This window comes from Cervus elaphus, chromosome 28 (assembly GCF_910594005.1).
Source record: "Cervus elaphus chromosome 28, mCerEla1.1, whole genome shotgun sequence".
Classification (NCBI taxonomy): Eukaryota; Metazoa; Chordata; class Mammalia; order Artiodactyla; family Cervidae; genus Cervus; species Cervus elaphus.
Genome location: NC_057842.1, coordinates 43877893 through 43900785, shown reverse-complemented (window position 1 = coordinate 43900785; position 22893 = coordinate 43877893). Strand labels below are relative to the sequence as shown.

Here is a 22893-nt window from a genome sequence, read left to right as displayed (position 1 = left end):
TGCATTGGCAGGCAGGTTCTTTACCACTAGTGCTACCTGGGATGCCCACTGTTCTGTTCAGAAAATAGTAAAGGCCCTACATGGTCTGGCAGGAAGAAGGTATGTACTCAAGTAGGACAGAACAGGTTTAATTCTGTTATAACCATCTATTGTGACCTTGGCCATGTCCTCTATAGCTGCAGTCTCATAAGCAAACTGAGGGTGATGAAAATATCTATCTTGCAAGGCTGGTGTGAAGATTAAAGACAAAACATGGAAAGTGTTCAGTACAGTGCCTGACCCTGGACAGACTCTCAAATAGTGTTAGCTATTGGAGTAGCTATTGGAATAGTGTTAGTATATTGGAGTAGAGCCAAGACATGACATTTGGATACTGTTATATATAGTCAATGTTCCAGCTTTGGTGAAAAAAATCTTCTCCCCCACCTCAGCCAAGGACAGTGATCTAAAAATTATTGTGTGGGATTTATATCCAGGCCCAAGCCCTCTTCTCAGTTGCTGGACTTTGGTGTTTGTCCTGCTTCCCCCAACTCGTTCTAGGCCCTGGTCAAAACAAACATTTGCAGGAACTCAGAAAATAGACCAGGGGAGATGGAGCATATATCCTTAGTGCCTTTTTGATGTGTGAGTGTTTCAAGTATGAGACTGTCAGCTCCATGAGGACAAGGATCATGTCTATTCAACAACATGTTCCCAATATCCTTGGTGAGTATTTGTTGAATAAGCTTAAAAAAAATGAATACACTATTAATGACTTTCTTGTACAGTAGCAACTTAGTTAAACGTATACTCAGTGAATGAGCCCTCAACTTATATATTTGTTTTCCTACTTTCTTACTTTCACTTTGTGGGGGAAAAAAAAAGTCAACAGAACTAGTTCCTATGAGGAATTTGGTATCAAAAACAAACAAACAAACAAACACTAATATGATCTAGAATATGCACAAATTCTGCCCAATTTCCTATCCTTATATATGGAGATCATTCACACTATAAAAGTCATTCAACAAACATTTATAGTGCAAATCCTATATACCAGAGATAAAAACTGAAGCTTTCAACTTTCAAGTTAATTTCACATATAAATTTAAAGTGATTACCTTCAGATAAAAAGAAAAGTATTCCTACTGTCATTTCCTCTTTCTCATTGGAAGAAAGCAGGGTTCAGAGAGGCTCAGTGACATGCCTGAGGTTCCTTGGATGATACAGCTGGGATGAATGTGGTGTTCTGACTCTCTAAACTCAGTACTGTTTCTACTTTTCCCTGAGATCTCTTCCATGGGAATTGCTATTAAAACTTATGATTCATGTATCACCAAAAGGGAGCAAATATTTTCACTATCTTAAAAAGAGAGGAAAGTAAACATTATAGAAACACTTTACAATAGAGTTTTTTTTAATAAAAGAATTATGTGGTTAACACAAAATTTTTATCAGAAAATGAGTCATAATACTTCACTCAGTATCCCTATTATCCAAACTTAAATCTAATTATTTAGGACTTAAAATAGACAAAATAAGGTATCTTTGGACGTTTCTAACAATCTGAACAGAAATTTTCAGCGTGAATTTCCTCAGTGGATGTTTTATGATTGACAACCCCAGCCAGGCCCATTCCACCTTGAGGTGGCTGAGAGAGCCTGTGTAAGAGAGGGTGGGTAGACCTGCCCAGGTGAACTAACACGAGAAGCCACAGGGCCTGGTGGTAAGGAGCAGAGTGGGGGGAAAGAGGAAGAAATAACTGTAGTTTCCCAAGAAGTCCTGCTAGACTTCCACTGTATCCTTTGAATAATGACCCCTCCCCCAATACATAAGTAAGTTTGAATGGGTCTTTAACCCTTTCAGTCAAATTTGCTTTGATTAGGACAATTGTGACAAAGGCCACCCTCAAGACGAATTGGAGGTGAGGGGTAAAGAATCATCCCAGGGAAAACTTCAGTGCCTTGTGTCCTTCAATCTCCCCACCCTCACCTACTTCTTAGCCACTCCCCTGTAGGTGTCCCACACTCACATTCTGACCTTTGCTTCTGAAAGATCCTAACTGCTGTCCTTTCAAGCCTGTCCTTTTTGGAAAGTGCCTCAAGTTTCAAAATCACTGTTACAATGAGCTTTTCAGGTGGGTGCTAAGATCTGACCAAGTAACTTACCCTAACTTGAGTTATGCCTAGAGAATTAACAATGCAAAAGAAGATCTTATGAGCGTAAACGAAACTGATCTGTGGGGTTTATGCCTGAAATGTTTCAGGGGCCCATGGATAGAGTCTTCTGGGTCAGGTGCTCACCCTGACCAATAAGCTGAGGACACAGGAGCATGTACCCCATGGGGCAGGTGAGGATAGATTATTTTAGAAAGAGATATGTGTGGGGGCAGTGATTGATATCTCCTTTAGATGGTTCTTATATTTGTCTACTCAGGCTACCATAACCAAATACTATAGATTGTGTAACTCAAACAACAGAAGTTTATTTTCTCATAGCTTTGGAAGCTGGGAAGCCCAAGATCAAAGTACTGGTCAATCTGGTTTCTGGTGAGAGCTCTCTTCCTAGCTTACAGATGTGCATCCTCACGCGAGGAAGAGAGGGCTCCAGTGTCTCTTCCTCTCCTTATAAGGATGCCAGCCCGATTGATTTAAGGCCCCACTTTTATGGCCTCATTAAACCCATATCACCCCCCAGTAAGCCCTATCTCCAAATATAGTCACACTGCGGGGTTAGGACTTAAGCATATGAATTGAGGGGGCATATTCAGTCCATAACATTCTGACCCCTGGGCCCCCCAAAATTCATGTCCTCCTCACATGCAAATACATGTACTCCATCCTAACAACCCCTAAGGTTTTAATTTATTCTGGCATCAACTCTAAAGTCCAGAGTCTAATCTAAATAGCATTTAAATCAGAAATGGGTGAGACTCATCCTAAAGAAAAGTTCCTTTCCTAACCAGACAAATTATATGTTCAAAATACAGTGGGGAGGCAGGCATAGTATAGACATTCTTGATCCAAAAGGAAGAGACAAGAAAGAAGGAAAGGGTGACAGGTCCCAGGCAAGTCTAAAACCTAGCAAGAGAAATTCCATTAGATCTTAAAGGCTTGGGAGTAATCCTCTTTGGTTTGATGCATTGCCCTCGGGGGCCACTGAGGCCACTGAGGCGGCAGTGTCACCTCAAGGCTCTGTGGGCAGCCCTACTCCTCCAGCTCTCTGCTGAGAGCCCCCACCATGGCTTGCTTCAAGGGCCCCAAGTTCTGAAACCAGAAAGGAAACAGCCTTGCCCCCTGGGCCTATGTTAGGCAGCCCTCTGAATCACCTTCATATCATTCTCTTTTCTTGAAGGATAGCCCATGTTAGCAACCTTCCTTCATTCTATCCCATTTTCTTGAAGCTGGCAGTGTTTCTGGTGGTATAATCTCTATTTCTGGCATCTGCTGAGATGACTGATTGGATCTATGGTTCACATTCATCTTAATCTCCTTATTAAAAGGTTGTTCAGCCACCCACACCCTTAGAGTTCTCTTCAGAACATCTACCTCATTTTTTTTTGCGATGGATAGTTTGAGAATTTTCCAGTCTTTAAGTTCCAGATCCTTTTTGATTAAAGATTCTTTTTTCAACTCATCTCTTTCCTCTTGTATTTTATTAAAAACAGTAAGGATGACTAAAGCTACATCTTTAATACTTTGCTTTAGAAATCACCTTTGCTAAACACCCAGTTTCATTGCTGGCAAGTTTAATCTTTCACATCATACTAGAGCACAGTTCAGCCAAGTTCTTATCCACTATATAATAAAGAGCACCTTTCCTCTAATTTCCAATAACCTATTCCTCACTTCTACTTGAAATTTCATGAGAATAGTCTTTAACATTCACATTTCTACAAACATTCTGCTAAGTATTTTCTAAGAAGATGCAGGTTTTCTCTCTAGCTCTCTTTTTTTCTTTCTGAGCTCTCACCAGAATCACCTTTAACATCTGTGTTTCTACCACTAGTGCCTTAATGGCAATATAGACTTTTTATTAGCATGCACCTGAAAGCTCCTCCAGCCTCCACCTATTTTCCAGTTCCAAAGCAGCTTCCACATTTTTAGGTATTTGTTACAGCAGAATCCCACTTCATGGTACCAAAATCTATACTTGTCAGGGTTCTCTGGAGAATCAGAACCAATAGGATGAATATCTATATAGAAATAGATTTGTTGTAAGGAATTGTCTCACACAGTTATGGAGGTTGACAAGTCCCAGAATCTGCAGTCAGCAACCTGGACCCACAAAAGTTAATGGTTTAGTTGCAGTCCAAGTTCAAAGACCTGAGAACTAGGAGAGCCAATGATGTACAGTTAACCCTTGAACAACATCAGTTTGAACTTTACAAGTCCATTTATATACAAATTTTTTCACCAAATACTTACTACACCATCCAAGGTTGGTTGATTCTGTAGATGCAGCTTTGCAGATGAAGGACTAACTGTAAAGTTGTGCTTTGGTTTTTTTTTTTACTGACTTGAGGGTCAGCACCCCAACAGTGGCATTGTTCAAGAACCAAGTGTAAGCAAGAAGATGGCAGCTCAGCTGCAGAGACGTTGCTCTCACTTTGCAAAGCAGCTGTGGGGTGACTTTTGTGATGGGGATAAGAAGGTGATTGATGAACCTTCTTTTACAACTTCCATGGAGTGGGACATGCAAGTGGTGAAAGGGTCTTCTCTGCTCAGCCCTGCAGGGCTGGGGCTGGAGGAGATGCCATCCAGCCCACGACTGCTGTGGTGGTTGCAACCAGAGAGGTGCTCCATGGTCCAGTATGCACAGTACCAGGCCGTGCTCACTGACTCTGCACCTCCCCTGGGACCTGTTGAGAGCCCTTGGGGCCAGGAGCTTCTCCAGAGTCACAATAATGTAGTTTAGGAGGCTCCCTTTCTTGTTGGCCTTGAAAGTTCCCTCAAAGGCAACACTTAAAACCTTTTACTCTGTAGTTCTTGTGACATTTCCATTGGTTTCCATCTGTATTCTACCCATGCTGCCCTGACTGCCTTGAGAGGTCACTTCTGCCTTTTCAGTGACAAAATGGTGTGCTCCCTCTTAAAAGCAAAAGCCATAGTAGATGCACTTGAGATGGATATTCACAACACACCTCTAGCAGAAATGGTTGCAGATCTGAAAGAGAAGATGATGTTAATGCATGCTCATTTAAATTTGCTCTTGAAGATTCTGAAGGAAGTGACTCTTGATCAGTTCAAGCCAACAGACTGATCCAGAATCAAAGCTGGAGTATCAGGGTCTGACCTTATTGCTGTCTTCAACAGTAGGTGCTATTTGATCACTTCTCAAGAAAGATCAACTTCAAGAACGGATGGGAGGGGTTTCCCTGGTGGCTCAGTGGTAAAGAGTCTGCCTGCCAATGCAGGAGATATGGGTTCGATCGCTGGTCCAGGAAGACCCTACATGTTGTGGAGCAACTAAGCCTGTGACCACAACTACTGAGCCTGCGCTCTAGAGTCCGGAAGCCGCAACTACTGAATCCACATGCCACAACTCCTAAAGCTCACGCACAAAACAGCCCATGCCGTGCAACAAGAGAAGCCACTGCAATGAGAAGCCCACGCGCCACAACTGAGAGAGTAGCCCCTGCTTACCACAACTAGAGAAAAGCCTGCACAGCAGTGAAGACCCAGCACAGCCAATAAATAAATAAAACTATAAAAAAGAAGAAAAAATCAGCTGTAGCTCCAGTCCAGGGACTGGTGGTCTCAAGATCCAAGAAGAACTGATGTTTCATTTCAAGTCCAAAGGCAAGAAAAAACTGATATCCCAGCTCAAAGGCTGTCAAATAGGAGGTGTTCCCTCTTACTCCTCTTTTTGTTCTATTCAAGTCCTCAACTGATGGATAAGCCCCACTCATGTTAGGAAGGCCAGTCTGCTTTACTCAGCTACTGATTTAAATGTTTACTTCAGTCCAAAACACCTCCACAGACACATCCAGAATGATGTCTGACCAAATATCTGGGCATCGCTTGGCTCATTCAAGTTGATACATAAAATTAAACATCACAGTTCTCAACCTCATAAATCACCTTAGATACATAAGTGCACATTGGAATCCCCTGGGGAGCTTTAAAAACATACCATTCTATAGTCCCACCCTCAGAAATCCTTATGTAATTGGTCTGAGGTCATCTTAGAAATTTAAAAAGGTCCTCTGATGACTCTTAAAATGCAGTTAAGGTGACCAGATAAAATGCTTCAGCAAGCAATCTTTGAAGCGAGAAGTCACACGGGAGCACTTTATGTGTGTGGCTCAGCCACCACCAACTAGCCACTAAGAGACTGTTGATTCAATTAGTTGAGGTCCTTTATACATTGCCAACCATAACAGCAAAGAAATATGAAGCAATTTAACAACATGCTAAGTACTGCTGCTGCTGCTGCTAAGTCACTTCTGACTCTGTGTGACCCCATAGACAGCAGCCCACCAGGCTCCCCCGTCCCTGGGATTCTCCAGGCAAGAACACTAGAGTGGGTTGCCATTTCTTTCTCCGATGTGTGAAAGTGAGAAGTGAAAGTGAAGTTGCTCAGTCATGTCCGACTCTTAGCGACCCCATGGACCGCAGCCTACTAGGCTCCTCCATCCATGGGATTTTCCAGGCAAGAGTACTGGAGTGGGGTGCCATTGCCTTCTCTGATGCTTAGTACACATTACAGTAAAACTGAAATCAAAGGTACAAAGTTTTGGAGGGTGGGAATAGAGATCCTTTGGATGGAGAAGGTAATTGCTTTACAATGTTGTGTTAGTTTCTCTTGTACAACAGTGTGAATCAGCTGTAAGTATACATACATCCCCTCCCTCTTGAGCCTCTCTCCACCCCATCCCCATCCCACCCCTAGGTCATCACAGAGTACCAAGCTGAGCTCTCTGTGCTACACAGCAGCTTCAGTGTTGGGGTTTTTTATTTTAAATTTTCGTGTTGATAACATATAGAGCTATGACATGGGCTTCTCCAGTGGCTCAGTGATAAGAATCCTCCTGCCAATTCAGGAGATACAGGAGATAGGAATTTGATCCCTGGATTGAGAAGATCCCCTGGAGGAGGGAATGGCAACCCACTCCAGTATTCTTGCCTGGAGAATCCCACGGACAGAGGAGCCTGGTGGGCAAAAGTCCATAGGGTTGAAAAGAGTGGGGCACGACTGAAGCAATTGGGCACACAGAGAGAGCTAAGGCGTGTAAAGCTTGTGTTTCATAATTTATGTGTTTTTATTCCATGCGCTTTTAATCATTTAGCTGTTTGACAGTTACTACTATTTCCTCTGTAAAGCTGGGGACACTCGTCCTCCCTCTTTTTCCCCAGCCCTGTGCCTTCAGCCAGGAAGGGAGGGATAACTAAAGGGGCTGCTCACAGGACCTTGGTGGCAGCTGCTGTTCCAGGCCCTGGTCTGAGCCATGAAGTTTAGCCTCCTGTGTGGGAAGGAGCTGGGAGGATGACAGAGGAAAGGAACTCTCCTTGGCTGAGAAAGAGAAGGGCCTCGGTGTGAGTAACTTTGTATGTGTAGAATAGTAGTTTTGGTCCTTTCCATGGTGATGCTAAGAACTGAGAGTGACACTTCCTTCTCTGAGCAACCCTTACCCACTCTGGGGTGTCTGAGCAACCCTTACCCACTCTGGGGTGGTGTAAGGAAGGCAAGCCAAAATGGTAATGTACTGTCTAGGTTTTGTACAGTATTTGCTCAATATCAGTCCAGAGAGACACAGAGGAACATAGAAATGTTTTGCATGATAAACAAGGGCCACATTGTATTGTTCCAACTTTTGCCATTGAAGGATTATGCAAAAACTCCCAAGACTAAAAGATGCTGATTCCTTAAGAACTTACTGATAACTTGGAAAACCATGGAACCAACCCTGTAATGTAGTTTAAAAAATAAGTATCACTGTGTGGACAGTTGGGGAAGATGGATGGTGGTGATAGGTACACAATAAAGTGAATGTACTTAATGCCACTGAATTGTACACTTAAAAATAGTTTAAATGATTTAGAGAAAAAAGTTCTATATTAAAAAATAAAGGCATTTCACATTCAGAATTAACACCACCTTAAATACATAATACCAAAACAGAAGCCCTGAAGGCTCTACTGTCTAAATTACAAATTCTGGGTTCAAATAAGCACGAGAGGAGACAAGAAACGGGATTGGCAGGGAGGTCCTGACTATGCAACCACCACCAAATATGCAGACTTTTCTATTTCCCTTGTGGTTCTCAAGATGGCAAAGAGACTCAAAAGTTTTTCCTTAGTTGAGCTGGTGTTTTGGTTGCAGAGAATCAACAGAAAGGGAGAAATCTAAAAAAGAAAAAGAAAGAAAGGGAGAAATCTTCCTCCTCAGAGCAACCAAGAATCCCGGCGCCCACCAGACCCGGACAGCCGGGCGCAGCCCGAGCTGCCCTAGTGCTCGGGGCTGCTGGAGCCGCGGTGCTGCCGCAGAGCGTCTGGCAGCGCGGCCCACCCCGGGGGAGAGCTCCTAACTCCCAGGGCCTCCTATGGCTTCGAGGCGGGAGCAGAAGCTTCTCCCGCCTCCCTCGCGCTCCCTCGCCTTCCAGGTTCAATAAGGATTACATCATGGAACAAGAATGCGGGGCAGCCTGAGAATCAAAGCCGTCACAATCAGCGGCTGGTTAACTGTACTGTTGCTGAAACACATCCTTCCCACCCCCTCCTCTTTCCCCTCCCCCACCCCAGACCTCTGCTTTTCGTACTATTAAGGATAGCATTATTGGGGAGAGGAAAATCTGATCAAAACTGTCGACCGCCAACAGCAGACTTTCTATGGATTCTATAAAGGCCACCTTAACGATTTCCCTAATTAATGGATGACATCTTTGGCTGAAGGAGAGGCGATGGATTCGACTCTGTCTTCGTCTTTGTTAACCTTCTAATTAACTTTCGTAGGTCACCCAGGTCTCCCAAACCTAAAAAGTGAAGAGGCCCATTGTGTGAGGAGCAGTAAACTTACTTTTTCTGCTGGGGTACTTAAAAGGGAGAACGATTATAGGCTGAGAAAAATAACTCCATTTAAAAGCTTTGTGGCTGCAGAGAATGCATAGGTCCCTCCCTTAGAAAATAATTGAAACACCTTTTATACCAATATTTCTATGCATAATAAAAACAAATTAGCAAAATGCATCTAAATTCAGCAGCACTTTCAAATTACCTTTTTTGGAATGTAAGCCTCTACAAGTCAACAAAGGAGCAGGAGTTTAGAGAGAATATTGCAACTGCAACAGCTCTCAGTCTGTATGCAGAGTGAACGCAGCATTGGGCCAGGCTGGGATATCTGAGTCACCTCCTGGAAGAAATGCTTCTAATTTACTGCCTTTGCCCAGGCTGGGTATGGACTGGGTGTGCCAGGGGGACCCAAAGACTGTTAGCAAGTAAGCAGGTGTTTTTTTTTGGATAGTATTGTCTTTGGAAGTTCAGAATGTTTTAATGGTCTTGGTGAAAAACAGAAACCACCATGGTAGAAAAGCCAGAAAGCAAGTGAAACTCCACCATGATCATTGAAATTGATAAAACATTTAAAAAATATAAGAGGGGTTCTTGTTGGAATTTTCATCTTGGTAACTTTTTCAGACTATGTAGATGTGTTGTGGTTTCTGCCCCAGTTCCTTGGCATCTCTGGCCCAGCAGAGGAGACACTGAGGGAAGAGCAGGTGCTCAGCCTAAAGTGGAACTGAAATGAAGGCTCCTTTAAAGAGGGCTTTGCCTAAAGGGAATGAGATTCCTAATCCAAGGACAACAGTAGTATGACTTTACTATTGTTTTTTCTGATTACAAACAGAACCAGAGTTAATTGTAGAAAAGTATAAAGATTTTAAATACTGTCAATATTTTAATCATGCCTTTCCATTCATTCTCCTATGCATCCTCAAATTTTTACCCATTTCATTGTTATTTTCTTTTTTTAGTTCCTGTAATACCATAACATTTTTTTCTGTACTAAAAGTGAGAACAAGATCCTGTCCTGCCCACACACCCAGATTGAAGGTGCAGGGGGTAACTTTAAGAAATCTCTTTTCTTAGTGTAAATCTATGGCTGACTCATATCAATGTATGACAAAACCCACTGAAATGTTGTGAAGTAATTAGCCTCCAACTAATAAAAAAAAAAAAAAGAAATCTCCTTTCTGGAAAGCTGCCCCTTGTGGAGAAAACAGTGCTCTCATGCATTGCTGTGGGAATTTAAATTGCTATAACCTCTCTGGAATAGAGAGAAATTTGGCTTTATTTGCAATATTACAAAAACATACCTTCTTAGAGGTAGTAATGTCTCTTTAGGAAGCTTCCCTAGAAATATACTAGCGTTAAGTACAAAATGACGTATGTAGAAGTTACTCTTTGCAGCACTATTCATAATATATTAAAAGCTATCTAAATGTCCACTAATAGGGGACTGGTAAAGAAATATAGTATATCCATTGAGTGGAATATTATGCAGCTATAAAAAATAGATGAGTATGCTCATTATATGCCAATTTGGAATAGTCTTCAAAACAGCCTGTTGGGTAAAAAACAAACAGCAACAACAAAATGCAGCAGAACAGTGGTGTAAATTATGCTATTTGTAGGGAAAGGCAAGGTTTAAATATTCATAAACATTTTCTTCTAGTAGCAGTTATCTTTGGAGAAGAGACCTGAGTGGCTGAGGAACAGCTGTGGGAGGGAGAATGCTATATAACGTTTGTATCTTTTGAATTTGTACTGTGAATATATTGCCTATTCAAAAAATTGAAACATAATTTTTAAAATGTCAAAAAGAGAAAGGTTGCCATTTTCTAATCTGCTCTGTGCATAGCTTTGTACAATTCAAGGGTAGCCCAGTCATGAAACGTACTATTCATTTCCATATACTAAATAGGTTATTTTAGATTTCTCAAAGTCTGCCTAGATTAAAAGACCCCTAAAATGGAAGATACACAGTCACTCTCTCTTTGAAATCTTTAAATGTTTCTTAATGAAAACAGAATAATGCATTCTGTGATTTAATTGTCCAAAATTAAAATTCAACAAACTGTTAGGTCTGTATAAATGAAACATTTATGGGCTTCATCAGCACGTGCATCAGGACAAATGCTTGGGCCTCAGAACAGTGGAAATACTTTTGAGATGTGCCAAGAAACATATAAAGAAGTCAAATAAAATCTTTTGTTATTATTCTGTGGTTTATTTTGGCTGCACAGCATGGCTTTCAAGATCTTAGTTCCCTGACCAAGGATTGAACTCAAGGCAGTGAAAGCCTGTATTAAACAAATTCTTTTTGCTCACAATAGTCTGATTTACTTGTATCAATCAATTTAGGTTACTCATGGTTTATGAGCTGTACTATTTTTAGTGATTAAACTAAAACCTGGAACCAATGTTACCGTCTCCTCATTCCTCAGCCCAGTCTGTCAAATGGCATTGGAAATGATTAGGCTGAACCATATGAAATTAGTGTGTGTCAGTAGTACAATAGCAGTAGTTTCAAGTTTCAGCCTAATATTTTTCATCATCATAATGTTGTTGCCTATAGCTATATAACAGAAACATTGTTATAGTTGCCTGCCCACCATCCATTTCTCCTTTCTTCCTTGTTAGCAGAATTCCCATTTAATTCCCATTTAGTAAGGCAATAAATCTCAATTCAACTATATACATGAAATGCTCATTTCTTTTGTTTGTGATTGGTTTAGATTTGGGCATATGATACAGTTCTAGGCCAATGAGATATAAGAAAAGACAACTAAAGGTTTCTGAGATAGATTTCTCTTCCACATGACATTTTCAGGTTCAGATGGATTGCCCAGAGTTCCTGCAGTCATCTTGCTACTGTTAATACAAAGTGTGCAGACATAATGGGCATGCTAGGATGACACAATAGGAGAAAGGAAGTTGGATCTCCATCATAGCACTGAGTGGTTGTAGTAAACAACTCTAATCCTCTGACCTTGTGCTTCTTGTTATATGACATGATAATTTTCTGCACAGTTTAAGCCATTTTGGATTGGTTTTCTATTACACTCCAAATACTAATAGACCATTGTGGTAAATACTTTTACCACTTTATGTGGTGTGAAGCCCAGGTAGTATCCTATAAAAGCTCCTCAAGAAAAAAAAACTCCTCAAGTAGTTCTGTTTTGTAGTCCTCTAGTAAAAATTATCTTAAATAATAAAAATAAATGCCCCCTCAACATCTTTAGTCATTAGTGAAATGCAAATTAAAACCATAATGAGATACTGCTTCACACCCACTAGAATGGCTGTAAGCAAAAAGATGGACAATAACAAATGTTGGCAATGATGTACATTGCTGATGAAAATATAAAATGATGCAGCCACTTTGGAAAATAGTTTGGCAATTTGCCCAAAAAGTTAAACATAGAGTTATTGTATAACTGGGTAATTCTACTCCTAGATATATATTCAAGAATATTAAAAATATAACATTCACATAAAAACATACACAGGAATGTTCATAACAGCATTATTCATAAAAACCAGAAGAGAGAGAAAGCACAAATGTCTTATCAACTGATGAATGGATAAATAAAATGTGGCATATTCATATACAGAATATTATTTGATAATAAAAAGAAATGAAATACTGATGCATACTACAAGATGAATCTTGAAAACATTATGCTAAATGAAAGAAGCCAAACATAAAATACCACACAGTGTATGATTTTACTTATATGAAATGTCCAGAATAGGCAAATTCATAGAAACAGAAAGTTTGAAAATACATATGACCAATTTGTTGAAAGACTATTTTTTATGTAATCAAAGCTGCATTTTTGCAGTCATTTAAGCAAAAATGAATGAAGATTCTATCCTCCAGAAAACTATAAGCTTCATGAAAGCATTGTCCCCCTCCTGTGTCTTGGTGTCAGCACATCCAACTGGACCACACACACTGCAGAATATGTAAGTGAATGGATCTTGGTGCATTTTCTGAACAATTCTGGGCTTAGTTCCTAAAATAGGCCTCTGTTTACTTATCTGCAAAATGGGGCTAGAGCAGTAACTACTTCAGAGGATGAATGTGAGGATTAAATGAGATATGAGAGCTCATTTAAACTTTGCAGAGTTCCTGGGACATAATAAGTATCCATAAGAGGTAGTCATTGCTGTTTTGTTTTATTGTTGTTTTAAACTAATACTAACAGTATTAGTACTGTTAATGTATTTTGGAACCTTATGCCCACTCATCATAAGATGTAGAAATTTCTTATCAGCTGGCATGAGTAATTCTTGAGTGATATTGTTTAAGTATATATTCGTTTTTATAAATTGAAGAAGAAAGGATTAGTAATTTTCAGGATTAGTAATTTCCAACAAAAATAGTTCGAAATTCAGATTTGACAATCATGGGATTTTATAACAGTATATTAGTACATGAAAAAAATTTACAAAAGTATAATAGATTTGCTATTGTTCACTCGTTCAGTCTTGTCCAACTATTTGCAACCCTGTGGACTGCAGCAAGCTAGGCTTCCCTGTCCTTCACTATCTCCCAGAGTTTGCTCAAACTCACGTCCATTGAGTCAGTGATGCCATCCAACCATCCCATCCTCTGTCACCCCTTTCTCCTCCTGCCTTCTGTCTTTCCCAGCATCAGGGTCTTTTCCAGTGAGTCAGCTCTTTGCATCAAGGTGGCCAAAGTATTGTAGCTTCAGCTTCAGCATCAGTCCTTGGAATTCATTCATTGGAATGAATATTTAGGGTTGATTTCCTTTAGAATTGACTGGTTTGATCTCCTTGCTGTCCAAGGCACTGTCAAGAGTCTTCTCCAGCACCACAATTCAAAAGCATCAATTCTTCGGTGTTCAGCCTTCTTTGTGGTTCAATTCTCACATCCATACATGACTACTGGAAAAACGTGTGCTTAGTCGCTTAGTTGTGTCCGACTCTTTGCGACCCCATGGACTGTAGCCCACCGAGCTCCTTTGTCCATGGGCACTCTCCAGGCAGGAACACTGGAGTGGGGTGCCATGCCCTCCTCCAGGGGATCTTCCCAACCCAGGGATCAAACCCAGGTCTCCCACATTGCGGGTGGATTCTTTACTGACTGAGCCACCAGGGAAGCCTAGAAAAACCATAGCTTTTTTGGCAAGGTGATATCTCTGCTTTTTAATATGCTGTCTATGTTTGTCATAGCTTTCCTTCCAAGGAGCAAACGTCTTTTAACTTCATGGTTGCAGTCACCATCCACAGTGATTTTGGAGCCCAAGAAAATAAAGTCTGGCACTGTTCCCATTTTTCCCCCATCTATTTGCCATGAAGTAATGGGACCAGATGCCATGATCTTAGTTTTCTGAATGTTGTGTTTTATTGAATTTCTATAACTGATCCAGTCTGAAACATTATTTTTCTAAACTATTTTTCATATACTCCACTAAACTTAAAATACCAGAGTCCTTAAGTTAACTTTAGGTCATTTTTCAGCCTCTGTTACAAGCTTTTAAATTGTCTCCCTCATCCCCCACCCTTCCCACTTACCAATTTATAACATGTATCTTATTTGAATGAAATATTTTTCACCATACGTGAAATTTAACATATACTCATAGGATACAGATTGAGTCAACAATTGTTTGGGGGTAGGTAGGGGTGTGCTGGAGGCCAAACTTTTCCTCCCATCTCAAGGAAAAAATTTAGGTAAGTGATTTATCTAGTGTCACATAAACTGCTAATGGGACTTTAAAAGGAAATTCAGGACAAAGGTACTCTTCTTTTCTGCTGCTACAGCACACAAACCCTCTCCATCATACAACACATGGGCAAACAATGGACAAGCAGCAAAACATTTTCCTAGCTGTGACATCAAATATTATGAGGACAAGCACAGGGAAAATGAAAAGTGCATAGTTTTTAAGTGCATTCTTCCAGGTTTCAATCCAGATTTTGATCATTTATATGTTCACAAGTTTCCATTAGGTCAATATGCTTCATTAATCTTGTCTGCCCTTGTGAGAAAAATACAATGGCCAGGGGAAAGTGGGGAAAAGATGAGCAAATAAGTGATTTGCTGGAGAGGTTAGAAAATCTGTTAGAATCAATTCTGTGTATTCACACCAACCCTTAACTACCCTCTCTTCACCCCACAAAAATAGAACAGATAGTAGCAAAGAAATAGGAGAATCTTCTGATACCAGGCAGTAATAGAGTTCGCAGTCACCAAACTGGGCCAGAAATAATGGATGGCAACCTCACCCTTGCACACCATTCCTAGTATCAGTTCCTTTCCCTTTCTTCTCATTACCAGTAAGACCCACCTACAAGAGAGAAGATTTCCTCCCAGTGTGAAGAAACTCACATAAGTTGGATATTTTCTCTGCTGAAAGGTTATATCTTGTTTATGGGCAGGGTTCTCCATGGTTCTTAAAAGTCCATGGGGAGAGGAGCCCTGTGGAAATGGATTATTCCTCATTTCCCCCAAATTTAACCCCTTCATTCAATTCCCCTTTTCTGATTCCTCTCTTCCTTTCTCTTCTCTCTTCTTATTTTGTGCCTCCATCTCAACTTTCCTTCCCTTCTCTTTTATCACATCAGTCTTTAGTAGTATATTAATGTTACTCACCAAAGTGATAGTCTTGATTCTGAAATTCTAAGGTCTTGATTCTGAATTTGTTTTTCTAAACAAGATAGGTTTAACATTAAGAACTACAGGTAGCCCAGCATCCCTTTTTATATCCACCCATCCACCAAACAAAGAGGCCATATATTTATCTAGGGATGTATTGTATAACATAATTCAGTATACATGCAATTTATGTATACATGTACCTTAAAGAATCTTCTGGATCTGTGTAAGGGCCTTTGAAGTTTCTTCTGCATGTTAATTTCTCTCCTAATCCAGATGACACTGCTCTTTGTGACATTTCAGAGAGGTCACTGAGCACCATCCTTATAACCCTCTAGAGAAGAACAATGGAATGCAGAACTTTTTTTTATTACCCAACCTTTTAGTATTATTCTTTTTCTTTTCAAGAAAATTCAGTCAAGTCCTAGGAGGTCTTGTCACTAATACTGCTTTCTCTCTAGTTCAGTCAGTATTTACCCTCTGCAGAGAAAATTATGAATGTATCTGTGTTCACAGATTTATACATTTCCAGTTTTATGTGATTACTCCCCAGAAGAGACTACCTTGAGCCTCTGCCTAAACCAGTCTTTCTGGCCTCCCCATGATTATGCAGTTCAAAGAATCACAGCTTTTACAAATGAACTTCCCTCCTGATTTGGAATTCTAAGAGTTCCAACTATAATTAACCTGTATATAAACTGTAGGGATTTGAAAGAGGTAACAAATGTTAGAGACTGCAGCTTTTCAAGCTATATATTTCATAAACAAAATGCAAGCTTAAATTAGAAGCTGGAAAAATATTTTAGTTTTAGCAAAGCAGGTTTTTTAAATCTGCTAATAAAAAATTCATAAATTCTGGAGGAATTAATCTAAAATATTGATACTTCCCACATAAATGCATCAGATGATCTAAATGTGTAACCATTTGGGGAGTTTTACTTTGCTAGCATGAAAACAAGTTTTCTGACACTGGAATATCTTATTTGAATATGGTTTTATACAGTGTAAAAGCTTAGTCTTATATACTATGCATAAGGAAAACCCATTTGTGTTTAAAATAAAAATTCCTCAAGATATTTTAGGTTCTTGCTGTGTGCTATGTATTTAAAGATAAATTACATCCTGAGTATAAAGTTGTTTTTGTTGATGTAGAAGAATATAAAGAAGAAAATAATTGATAATTCCACCATCCAAATAACCACTATTCATATTTTCTTTCAGTCTTTTGCCTATGCATATATTTTGAAATTCCTCATTTAGACTTTCACTGTTCTGTTTTAAGCAATAAAACTTCATGCTGAGGCAAGGCTTGATTTTTAGTGACAGGGAGGAAGAAAAAAAGAGAAAGATCAAGGAAGAGGAGCATGGAGGGCACAGGATTCTCTTGCCTTCCTTCCTACTGACTGTTGACACCACTCTCCCACACCTTCTTCTAGAGGCGCTCCCCAAATCCTCAAATAGAACACACACACACAAAAGAAAACTTTTCCAAACCTGAAAAACATTGTGAACCTACTGATAATCACTGTGAAGAAAACGTCAGCGTTCTCTATGTGGTTCGCTGGGCTTCCCTGGTGGCTCAGATGGTGAAGAATCCACCCGCAATGTGGGAGACTAGGTTTGATCCCTAGGTTGGAAAGAGCCCCTGGAGAAGGGAATGGCAACCCACTCCTGTATTCTTGCCTGGAGAATCCCCATGGACAGAGGAGCATGGCAGGCTACAATCCATGGGCTTGCAAAGAGTCAGACACAACTGAGCAACTAAGCACACAGGTAATTTGTGGATTTTTGCATTTCTATATTTAGCTCTTTCTAGACTTCTAAGAAATCATGAATATCTTTTTTAAAAAAGAATAGACAGTATATTTTTAATCACCTGAAAACACCCTTTAGAATCTAAAATGGGTATGCCCATTATTCTTATCCCCCTGCAGTGTATCAACAGTAGTGACTCTCCTCAGCCTAGTGCACTCTCTATTTTTAGCTTAAGATACTTACTGCATTTTGACAAGGTTGAGTAAATATCATAGCTTTCCAGAATAGCCTGCATCATTATGACGTAGAACTTAAAACAACTGTGTCTTCCTTTTCCTGTAGTTTTATATGAAAAGCACATTTACCACAAGATCCCCTGGAGAAGGAAATGGCTACCGATTCCAGTATTCTTGCCTGAAGAATTCGTGGACAGAGGAGCCTGGCGGGCTATAGGCCATAGGGTCACAAAGAGTCAGATATGACTAATACTTTCACTTTCATAGTACTCATAGTAAGCACTGTAGGCTTATAGTAAGCACTAGACTGTGAAAACAGAGTAGCGTGTCAGCCTCCTAAGAGGATGCTCAATGTCTCCTTAGACCTGTTTTCATTGAAGCCTCCAAGAATGACATTATTGTATTGTGCTCCGTGAGTGTGCTATCATTTCACCACCAGAAATTACAGCATTGGTTTCTGTTTCCAGCACTTTGGTGGATTTGATGCCGCAAAAGTTAGTTTTACATGGCAACTTGGCTAGGCTATGGTGCACAGTGTTTGGTCAAACACTAGTCTATGTATTGCTATAAAGGTATTTCTTAGATGTGGTTAAAGTAGATTTTTGAGTAAAGCACATTACTGTCTATGATGTGGGTAAGCCTCATCCACTCAGTTGATGGCCTTAAGAGAAAAGACAGGTCCCCTGAAGATGAAGGAATTCTGCATCCAGACCTGCCTTTGGACTCAAAACTGTAATATCAACTCTTGCTGGAATTTCCAGCCTACTAGTCTGCCTTGTGGATTTTGGATTTGCCAGTCCCCAGAGTCTCATGGGTCAATTCTTAGATTCTCTCTATAGATATATTGTGTTGGCCAAAAAATTCATTTGGGTTTTTCTGTAACATCTGACAGAAAAACCTGAACAAACATTTTGGGCAACCCAATAAATATATACATATTCTATACTGTGATAAAATATAATCTCTTTCTTTGGAGGACCCTGACTTATACAGATACCCTGAATGATAATCTCAGCTAAGATAACTAAAATGTTTGTTAGAATATTTTTTAAATGACTTTTTACATACATCACTGAGCCTGCACAAAAGGGAAAGCTTTTTCAGATCCCAAAAAGTGAATTAAAGCAGGAATCCTGATAGATTAACAAGTTGCAAAGCCAGCTTTCACCCTGAAACTTTCCATCAGACTCTGGAGACGCTGAACCTCAACTCTGAGATGATGGTCAGGGATTGCCTGAGCTGGGGAACCTGTCGGGAGAATCCTTACATAAAGTGGGAAACACAAAGAACTACATCCTCGGTGTACAGATAAATTTAAAAAATAAACCCTGTCCCAAAGAGGGATGCTATTGCAAGGACATTTGCCTATCTTAATGTTGACACTGGGAGGACAGAAAGAAAGAAAAAACTTCCCTAAGAATTTGGAAGCACAATAAGATCCAGCACAAGAGACCTTTCTACCTAAATCCATACCACCTATATAACCTCCCAAAGTTTGGAACTATAAAATTTGAGTATTTCAATATAAAAGGATTCCACATTAGTAGTACAACCAAGTAACTCAGCCAGAAAGAGCAAGTGCGGATCTCCCCCACACCAGTCTATCTCCAACTTTGGCTTTTAAGAATCCCCAGAGTGGAAAAAAAAAAAAAACAAAACTGTGGACTTGGAAAAAAAAAAAAAACAAAACTGTGGACTTGGGAAAAAAAAACAAACAAACTGTGGACTTGGAAAAAAAAAAAAAAGAATCCCCAGAGATAAATTGTCAAGAAAAATAAGAAGCTCACAGAAGAAAAACTTCATAAAACCTAGGAAGAAATGTGGTACCATGAGGTAATGACCAGAAACAAGCAGCAGAAATCAAAAGTGGTCCCACAAAGACATCAAATATTGACATTAGTGACCAAATACAAATTTTATATGATTAGTGAAATAAAAGAGAAGCTTGAAAATATTAGAAAGGAATAAGACATTGTAGAAAAACATTCAAGCAGATCTGATATGAAGCCAAATAGTACTTCAGGAAATGAAAAATAATTTTTTAAATGGAGGAAAGGGACTTTTAAACAGCTGTTTAGACCCCATGAAAAAGAGAATCAGTGAACTAGAAAATATATTTAAACATTCTGCAGAATACAGTCCAAGAGACAGACAAAAACTATAAAAGATGTATTAAGAGTTTTATAACTCCTTATCAGAATTCAGGATCTAACAGAATAGGGAGAAAGTAATTTCCAAAGAGATAATAATAGAGGAGAATTTCCCAATATTGTTAAAGGCAACAGTGATCAGATTCAGGAAGCCAAGTGCATCCCAAGTATGATAAATAAAATCTATATGGAGAATCCCAATGGGCTTCCATGACCATAAAAATGTAGAACTCCAAAGGGGAGGGAAAACTTTAAAAGCAGACAGAAAGGAAAGATCATCTGTGAATGTGCAGCCTTAGACCCAATACTGACTTTTTAACAAAAAGCAATAGGAGCATGAGTGTGCACACACACACACACACACACACACACACACACACTAGCAGAATCATCATCAATGTGCTGAGAGAAAATAACTATGCATAAACATAGACAGCATATTAAAAAGCAGAGACATCATTTTGCCGACAAAGGTCCATATAGTCAAAGCTATGGTTTTTCCAGTAGTCATGTACAGATGTAAGAGCTGGACCATAAAGAAGGCTGAGCACCGAAGAATTGATGCTTTTGAACTATGGTGCAGAAGAAGACTCTTGAGAGTCCCTTGGACAGCAAGGGGATCAAACCAGTCTATCCTAAAGAAAATCAACCCTGAATATTCATTGGAAGGACTGACACTGAAGCTGAAGCTCCAATACTTTGGCCACCTGATGCAAAGAGCTGACTCACTGAAAAAGATCCTGATGCTGGGAAAGATTGAGGGCGAGAGAAGAGGGTAACAGAGGCTGTGATGGTTGGATGACATCACTGACTCAATGGACATGAGTTTGAGTGAACTCCAAGAGATAGTGAAAGACAGGAAAGCCTGGTGTGCTGCAGTCCATGGGGTCGCAAAGAGTCAGACACGACTGAGCGACTGAACAACAACAAGCATTATATTCCCAGTGAAATATCTTCTAAGAATGAGTGTAAAATATATTTTCAGTCAGCCAAAAATTGAGACTTTAACACCTGGCAGACCCTCACCAAGGAAAAGTTTAAGGAGTATAATCCAGAAAAAAGGAGATACTAATAATCAGAAAAGATACAGCTAAATATGTGGGTAAATCTAAATAAATTTGATTTTATTAATAATTTCTAATCTGTGAGGGGAAAGGAATTAACTAGAACTGGATTCCAAAACTAGAAAAGGATACAATGAAAAGATCTCTAAGGTCCTCATATTGTTTAGGAAGAAGAAAGATACTGATTAACCTTTTTAAGTGAAAACATTAAAATAGCTAGGCAACCACTAAAAGAATCGACACACAGAGACCATCATCACCCTGATACCAAAACCAGACAAAGATACCACAAAAATAGAAAATTACAGGCCAATATCACTAATGAAAAAATCCTCAATTAAATTCTAGCAAACAGAATCCTACAACACATTAAAAGGATCACCAGAGATGCAAGGATTCTTCAATATATGCAAATCAATCAATGTGATACACCGTATTAACAAATTGAAAGATTAAAAACCATATGATCATCTCAACAGATGCAGAGAAAGCTTTCAACAAAATTCAACACCTATTTATAATAAGAACTCTCCAGAAAGTAGGCATGGAAGGAACATTGCTGCTGTTCAGTTGCCCAGTTGTGTCCAGCTCTTTGTGACTCGATGGTCTACAGCACGCCAGGCCTCCCTGTCCCTCACCATCTCCCAAAACTTGTCCAAGTTCAGGTCCATTGCATCATGATGCCATCCAGCCATTTCATCTTCTGACGCCCTCAGAGCTATGTTCCTCAGAAGGAACATACCTCAACGTAATAAAGCCCATATATGACAAACCCACAGCAAACTTTATTCTCAACAGTGAGAAACTGAAAGCATTTCCTCTAAGATCAGTAACAAAACAAGTGTGCCCACTCTCACCACTATTATTCAACATAGTATTGGAAGTCCTAGCCACAGCAGTCAGAGAAGAAATATCATATATTAACACATATTTATGGAATCTAGAAAAATGGTACTTATGAACCTATTTGTAGGGAAGGAATGGAGACTCAGATAAAGAGAATGGACTAGTGGACCCAGTAGGGGAAGGAGAGAGTGGGATGAATGGAGAAAGTAACATCGACATATATATACACTACCATGAGTAAAATAGATATCTGATGAGAAGTTGCTATATAACACAAGGAGCCCAGCCCGGCACTCTGTGACGACTTAAAGGGGCAAGATGGGGAGGGAGGTGGAGGGAGGCTCAGCAGGGAAGGAAGATACACACACACACACACACACACACACACACACACATGGTTATGACTGATTCACGTTTTATGGTAAAAGCCATTGTAATACTGTGAAGCAATTTCCCTCAATTAAAAATAAATTGAAAAAAAAAAACAAAAAAGAATAGACACACAAAGAATATAACTTTCAAACAAAAAATTCTCAATTGATGGCAAGTAAGCAAAAAAAGAAGAAACAAATATAAAGCACCAAAAAGATCGCAGTAATAAATCCAAGTACACATATCAGTATTTATAATAATATAAATGAATGAATACGTAAATGTACAGTTTAATGATAAAGATTATCAGAATGAATTAAAAAATTATAAACTGGTTTAAAAGAGATTCTTAAAACATAAAGTTACAGAAAGGTTACTTAAAACATAAAGTTACAGAAAGGTTAAACGTCAAAGGATGGAAAACCAAATATTAACAGAAGAAAGCTAGTGTGGCAAAATTAATATCAGAGAAAATAAACTATGGCCAAAGCATTACTAGAAATGAAAACAGTTGCCACCAAATTCACCAAGAAGGTGTCAACAGACCCGGGCAGTCCAGTGGTTAAGATTCCATTTCCTGATCAGAGAACTAATATCCTACTTGCCACGCAGCCAAGAAAAAAAAGATAAGTCTATATCTGGGTGCACTCACAATCATATACTTCCTTTTAGTTTCAGCAAAAATGCAAAGTTACTGCCATTACCACTGCTATTCAATATTGTATTCAAAATCCTAACCTGTGTAAGTATGACAAAAACAGAAAATAAGTTAAAGGTTTAGGGATTTTTTAAAAAGATTAAAAAGCTGTTGTTTACTGAGGAAACCAGATCTGAAAGAGACACGTGCACCCCAATGTTCATCGC

General features: G+C 39.5%; 1 protein-coding gene and 1 pseudogene across 1 annotated transcript in view; both read left to right on the top strand.

Moving 5' to 3' along the window:
- NR2E1 (nuclear receptor subfamily 2 group E member 1) overlaps positions 1 to 22893 on the top strand; it is a 118131-nt gene that overhangs the window by 55125 nt on the left and 40113 nt on the right. The window lies entirely within an intron of this gene.
- Positions 4492 to 5241, top strand: LOC122685565 (annotated as a pseudogene).